The sequence below is a fragment of the Pseudochaenichthys georgianus genome, chromosome 6 (genome assembly GCF_902827115.2).
Source record: "Pseudochaenichthys georgianus chromosome 6, fPseGeo1.2, whole genome shotgun sequence".
NCBI lineage: Eukaryota > Metazoa > Chordata > Actinopteri > Perciformes > Channichthyidae > Pseudochaenichthys > Pseudochaenichthys georgianus.
In genome coordinates, this window is record NC_047508.1 from 15826645 (window position 1) to 15833488 (window position 6844).

Below are 6844 nucleotides of genomic sequence, written 5' to 3' on the forward strand. Positions count from 1 at the left end.
CTGATGTTAAAGTTTAAATGAGACATTAACACACAAACAGCCATAGTGACTGACACAGGGCAAACATAGATGAGTAATCTTGAATAAAAAAGGGTTCTAAAATAGCTTATTGATATTGTTACATTTTCTTGAAGAGATTGAACCATCTACTATTTCAATTTCTGTACTTACCACATAACTGTTCAGCCTCCGGGGCGCTGCATCGAGATGGTGGTGATCTCTCCAAGATCAAGGTTGATGCGGTGGATTCATCAGTCTCATCAGTGGACGTCTCATGGCTGCTCTGAAAGCTTAAACTCCTAGGCCTCTTTCTTGAAGGAGTTGAACCCTGCTTCTTTTTGGGGGTTGTCACATTCTGGATCCTTTTCAAAAGCTGCTTTTTCACAGTTTCCTTACAAGACACACACACACACACACACACACACACAACAGGTTGCGTTATAACTCACATTAAACAAACTTGTATCAAACAAAATACACCATACAAGCAGTTGCACAGAGCTCTTATTGAACTGGATAAAACACATCACTCCCAGTTTGATAGGCAAATGATTGCAGTGCTTTGTCTGAACCATGAGTTGAAAACTTGAATAGTGACGTACCCACTCAGCTCTACTGGTTTGAGATCTGTCCCGAAGCATTGGGTAGTACTCAATTAGACGCTTCGCCATTACAGTGAGTTCACGGCTGCATGGATAGTTAAAGTCATCCCCAGCTGCTCTTTTAATGGAAATCATGCTTGTGACTGTATTCCTGATCAATCGACAGCGAAGGTCTTTGGAAAGGACGTAGTCTCCTTCTTCTCCAGCACGCTGCTTTTCAGAAAAGGTGCTTCGTGATTGCTCCAATTCTGTGTCTGTGTATAAGACATACAGTGGACTAGGAAGCTGTACGCTTCTGCTGGCACCATGTTGGGGTTGTGGGCTTTGAGAGGGGAAGGAGGGTGGAGAAAAGACAGGGGATGGAGAGGGGTTGAGGCAGGAGGAGGAAGAGGAGGGAAACAAGGAAGGTTGGGGGGTGGGAATAGGGCTGAAATCACAAGTCCCATGAGAGGTACTCGGTCTACACAGGTCTCTCTCCTGGCCCTGTATAAAAGATGCATATATATATATATAAAAATAATGGTATTTACAATGAAAAGAACACTACACTGTGACAAAAATAATAATCAACACAACCAAAAAACTCCACTTCTTCAAATAACTGCATGATGACTAGGAAAGGCTTACTTGGTAACAGGTTTAAAGTTCCTCAAATGTTAGAATCTGGAATTACCTCATTATCATCATGAGTCAGTCTCCAAATGGTTCTTCTTCTGAAGAAGTGCTCAGGCCCAGGAAGGAGATCACGCAAGTCCTCCTTAGATAGGCTGGGCAGCATGTCTCTGCTTATATTAGCAGCTGAAAACAGATTTAACCACACAGTTAATAATAAGGTAAAAGCAACATATGTATCTAAATACATAAAATGAAAGAGTAATGTAGATTTCTGGCTAGCTTCACAAGATTGTATTTAACATTAAAACATGTATTGCACTTACTTATAATTGACATTTAAACAATTGCTGTTACTATCATACAACAACGCATTGTGAAATGCTGTCTACAACAAAAAAGGGCGCCAAAGATGGCTATGCTAAATACTTTACTGTCAGTTGTGGAAGGTTCATTTGCTTCTTGACATTATTTCTGGCAATAATACAGTATACATTACAATGTTATAACGATTTGTCATTTGTGCAGTTATTAACAGCTTACAGTATATATTAGCTAAGTTAACACTAGATATGTAGCCAGCTAGCTAGCTTACTTTGCATGCTAACTTGTTGTCCAACCGATTCAAATAATGTAAAGCTTGGTGGAGAGGTGCAGCATAAAATACACAATTGCATTACCTTTTAATGCTGCAGTTGCTATAGAGCAGGGGTCGGCAACAGGCGGACCGCGGTCCGGATCCGGACCCAGACCCGACCTATACGGACCTGAGCTATAATCAATACATTAATAGGGGATTTTTCGGCGCCTCCCGCTTTTTTAACGCTGATTTGGGTGACTTGTGTAATTCGTGGAGAACCGAATAGTTTTCGACTGACGGACAACTTCTCACTTCACAAAAGAAGAAGAAATATAGACCGCAAAAATAATTAAACAAGCGAGTACCTGTTTTTCCTGGCCAAGGACAGGTTCCTTGAACACAACACGAGCGTAACCTGTTTTCCGTGTCTTCACGTGGTATATGTCTCGTCTGAAAGGAGTGCTGAGCACCGGAACGCCGCTCCAGCCCTTAAAATATTGCATATAAGGATAATAATCCATAAGGAGCCGTACACATGCCGCAGTGTTTGCGTGGCTGTGTCTTTAGTTGTAAACACAGTGGCGATCTGTTGTTATTAGCATCTGGTTAGCTAGCTATGCTAACGAATTTAAAGAGCTTTTCTACAACCAGGTGGAAGAGAGCTATCTCCTGAGAGGCTCAAATATCCTCAGCTCAGTGAGGTTAAGGCACACCTTGATATGGTCATTATAGTTATTAATGAGACTAAATGAAAAACTGGTATAAAATACTATATGACAGTAACAAAAAAGTTGTTAAAAATAACAAGAATAGAGTTTAAAAGGGGAGTGATTTGTAAAATATCCAAAAAGAAAAATATGCTTACAGTTCTGTTTCATATGGATGTTGAGAGATGTATCCATAGATCTCTTAATGTTGCTCTCAAAGTGTACCAGATTGATGCTTTTAACTTCAATATTTTAAGCAAAGGTTGAGTTCAATAATTTGTACGACCCTCGGAGGATGTTGTAAAAATTGAAAGGAAAAAGGTTCCCCACCCCTGCTGTAAATAATAATAAAAACCCTTGATTTTTAACTTAAAGGTGGGGTAGGTAAGTTTCAGAAACCGGCTCGAGATACACTTTTTGTTATATTCCATGGAATGCTCTTAACATCCCGATAGCAATGAATAGCTTAAGTGCTTTGACAAAAAATCCATACAAAAATGTCATCTGTCGAAGCCGTAATACTGTAAAAAGTACAACTTGACTCCATGTCAGCCCAGATTTACAAACTCCTGGCAGGACAAGCTCAATTCTCACACTGAATTTAAAAAAAGTGAGTGGGGGACTGCAATATAAGAGGGAAAGAAAGAGAAACTTTGAAACTGTTCAATTGTTATGATGTGTAAAGACCATAGACTGTATATATAAATGGACGTAGGGTCCGTGACGTCACTCATAGGATTCTGCAGAGTTGCCGTGAAGCCCTAAGTAGGCGGAGTCGGCCACTAACGGCTCAACAGTGACGTCAGAATTCAACTCCCGCCTTCTAAGGCGGGAGTTGAATTGAGTCTTATAAGGGCAAAGAGGCGGAGCCGAGGTGGGACCTGCTGCCACCGAGCTGGAAGTTCCAGAGCTAGCTGAAGCTACCAAGCTAAGCTAACATGCTCCCCATCTGCACGCTGCCGTCGCATTTTACGTTTCTAAGGTAAGCGGCCTTGAAACTATTCAGCAAAACTATAAATGATAATCTAAGTTATTGAGTTTTTAGCATAATACTTCAGAATCACTTAACTATACGTTTAATACATTTAAGTCAAGCTAAGGTACATGTGATGGTAGCTAGTTAGTGCTCTTACCTGTGAGGCCTCCTCCAAACAGCATAATAACCAGACTGTATCATTAAAACTAAGTACCAGTTCTAGATCCTTGACTTTAGACAAACAATTCAAAAGACAAAATGTATTTAAAGACCAATCTTTATTTGAAGGGGCCTCTTAACCTGAGATATTAGTTATACAGTAATAGTATTGACAATCTAAAAAAACGGAGCAACTCAACAGTCAACTTTATGTTTCTTATTGTCTAAAGCATTTATTATTTTCATTTTCCCCCTCTCATATTCAGTGTGGACGGATTGAGACAGCATGGTGTCCAGAGAGCTGCAGAGACTTCAGGGAGAAACCTCTGTTGCGGCTTTCACACCAGCGCTTTTCAGTTTCTAGCTCCGAGCGGGAGCTTTTCTGGTTCAGCTCCGGTTTCCCTTTTCAGCTCCCGCTCTGTTCACACCGCCCACTGGCGCCCCAGAGTTGCCCCTGCTGCGTCATGACGTCACCGTTTACATCGCTGATTTGCTCCCCAACGGCAGCTCACAACAACAACAACTGCGTCGGGTCGATGATCGTGTTGCTTTTAATCACACGAAGCCAGAATAAATTGAATAACGACTTCTCCAACCTTATACTTTGCTCCAGAGTGCCGTGGTTCATTGTTTATTAATGTGTTTCTGCAGCATTTACCGACCGCTGCAGTGTTGGCTGCTCTTCCACGGGAGTTTATTCTCCCGTTAGCTCCCGGTTAGCTCACACTGCAGCGGCCGCTCTAAAGTATTCACTGTCCGACTCACACAAGCAGCTGATGCATATCCCCAGTTCCCCTTAGCCTAAGTGAATGTGTGTCAGTCTGAATTGACACTGTTTGGTATCACAACGCTGTTATGAAAGTTTCTCTGGTATAAAACGGGTGATGTTAGCATAGCAACCGAAGCTAAACTGACTACTTGCATCGATAGCTGCAATAATACAAAACAACACGTCTGCCTCTCTCCACAATGATCGATAACAGTGAACGGATGGTCAAAGTCAGGCACAAATAAACAGAATCACACGAAGCCTGGTTAGTGTTGCCTGACTTTATAAAGTGTGTTTATAGGCACTAACAGTCGGCATAACAGTCGACCCATGTTCAGGGGAGGTGGGTTTAGTTTCCTGCACGTCGCCTCTTAGCTCCAAAGCTCTTGCCTCTGGACCGACAATTTTTTGGAGCTGGAAATGAAGCGGATTCCGGAGCTAAGAGCCGGCGCCGCTGCAGTGTGAACAGGAAAACCCGGCGCTTTTCAGGCTCTAGCTCCGAGCCGGAGCTGAAAAGGCGCTGGTGTGAAAGGGGCATGTGTGATGGACATCCTGTCTGTGGGTGTGGAGAGGACTGAGGGTCTTTCCTCTGCGAGGAGGACCAGGGCTGATGGAGGAGCCCATGCTGGGCAAAGCTGATACCAACTGCACAGGCCTAGTCTGTCACGTTATTTGACTAAATGTGTTTACTTATACATTTAATAGGTTTACACCTTCTGTCCATATGTGCTTTTTATTTAAAACATTTGATTAACTTTTGGTTCACATTTCAATAAATTGTATTTGTATTTTCACTCCTTTTGTCCATTATTCTTACTGAAAATGTTAGATTACACATTCACATCTGACTGAAGATTGGCCCCATTTATTTGTGACGTTGCAAACTCTGCGGTACAAGGCACAAGTGACGTGAAGCTCATAAAGTGAGGCAAATAGAAATAATCAGCTGATGGAGTGTAGATGTGGAAATAGCTGCATTCGATCAGCTGACTGTTTTTACAATAAAAGTAGTTTCTTAGTGAATATCATGTACTGGTCTTAAAATATCATAATATTAGATTTTAATGATCCTCTTGGATGTTCTTCTTGACCCTCAGAGAAGGAGAAAATGTCGTGTCTTTCAGGCATGTCCTTTCCTAACAAAAATGACAGGAAACATAAAACATTATTGCAGAACAAGTGTGTTATTTATGAAAGAGGTGTGTTTGTGTGTTTAGGGGCTGTAGATATCATTATTTTGTAATTGTAATGTTTTTTTTTAATTTTAACAGTGAGCAATCAGATTATGAATGAACAGTATGAAGTTCATCAACATTGAAATATATGTTATTATCAAAATAATATTTAACTGTTACAAAACGTAGTGCAACTGTAGAAGCTTGCTCTGTTGTCTCACTGAAAGAATAACTTTTACCACGTTTTTACAGACAATATTGAGAGATAAATAGTAGCAGTACTCACTGTGTTAAATATCTTTGCCTTCAATACATTAAATTAGAAAGCTGACAAAGTCATATTGCTAAATATCTAAATGTGACTTTTTGCATGGAAAAAACCCTCAACTTAACTGATGTGTAGGTGATCTAGTATTTAGTATTGTTTAATGGAATGTATATCAATGTATTAAAGTCAATACTTCATTCATTTAAACCAATATCTTTCTTGATTCTTTGTACAGTAAGAAAAGAGTCTTTGTACCTGTGCTGAAGTTCACTGCTGTGAGGAGTCCAGTTCTGTCTCTCACTCTCTGGTTCAGCCAGTCTGCATCACCTGGACACCTTAAACAAACAGATATATATGTAAAGTACCATGTGCACAAACAATATAACTGATTCTCTTCTGTTGAACATGTTGGATTGTGTATTGTCCGAGTCAGGGTCCTTTTTATTTTACTGTAACTTTGGAAGTTGTGTTACAAATGCTTACTGTTTATTTGATACCCATTTAATAAAAACAACAAGGTTTGGGTTCCTTCTTCAGATGACTGTGACGTTAAGGTGTAAGCTCGATAATGAACTCCAGCTCAATCAACCATATTGTAATATCTAAGTAATCATCTTGAAATATGACATTAATAATTGTGATATACACACATCTTATTGTGAGGTTGATTTCACATACACTACTTCAACGTTAACTTGTCTACATACTCTAGCATAGCCAATTTCAATTAACCTTAGATGCATCCAGTTCTACCTACATAATAAAATATCTCTAAGTTACAAGGATGTAACCTTATTTTATTAACCTCAAACAGAAGCCGTTTGTTCAACAGTATTATCCCACTTAACGCTTAACACTTGTCTATTTCGTTTTAACCTTTATATATACAGTCTATGATTTTAACTTGGAGGCTACGATTAGCATCGTTAGCACCGATGTAGCTACCACTAGCTTACATGCTAACCCAAGCCTTATCATTCATTACGTAGCTGATTA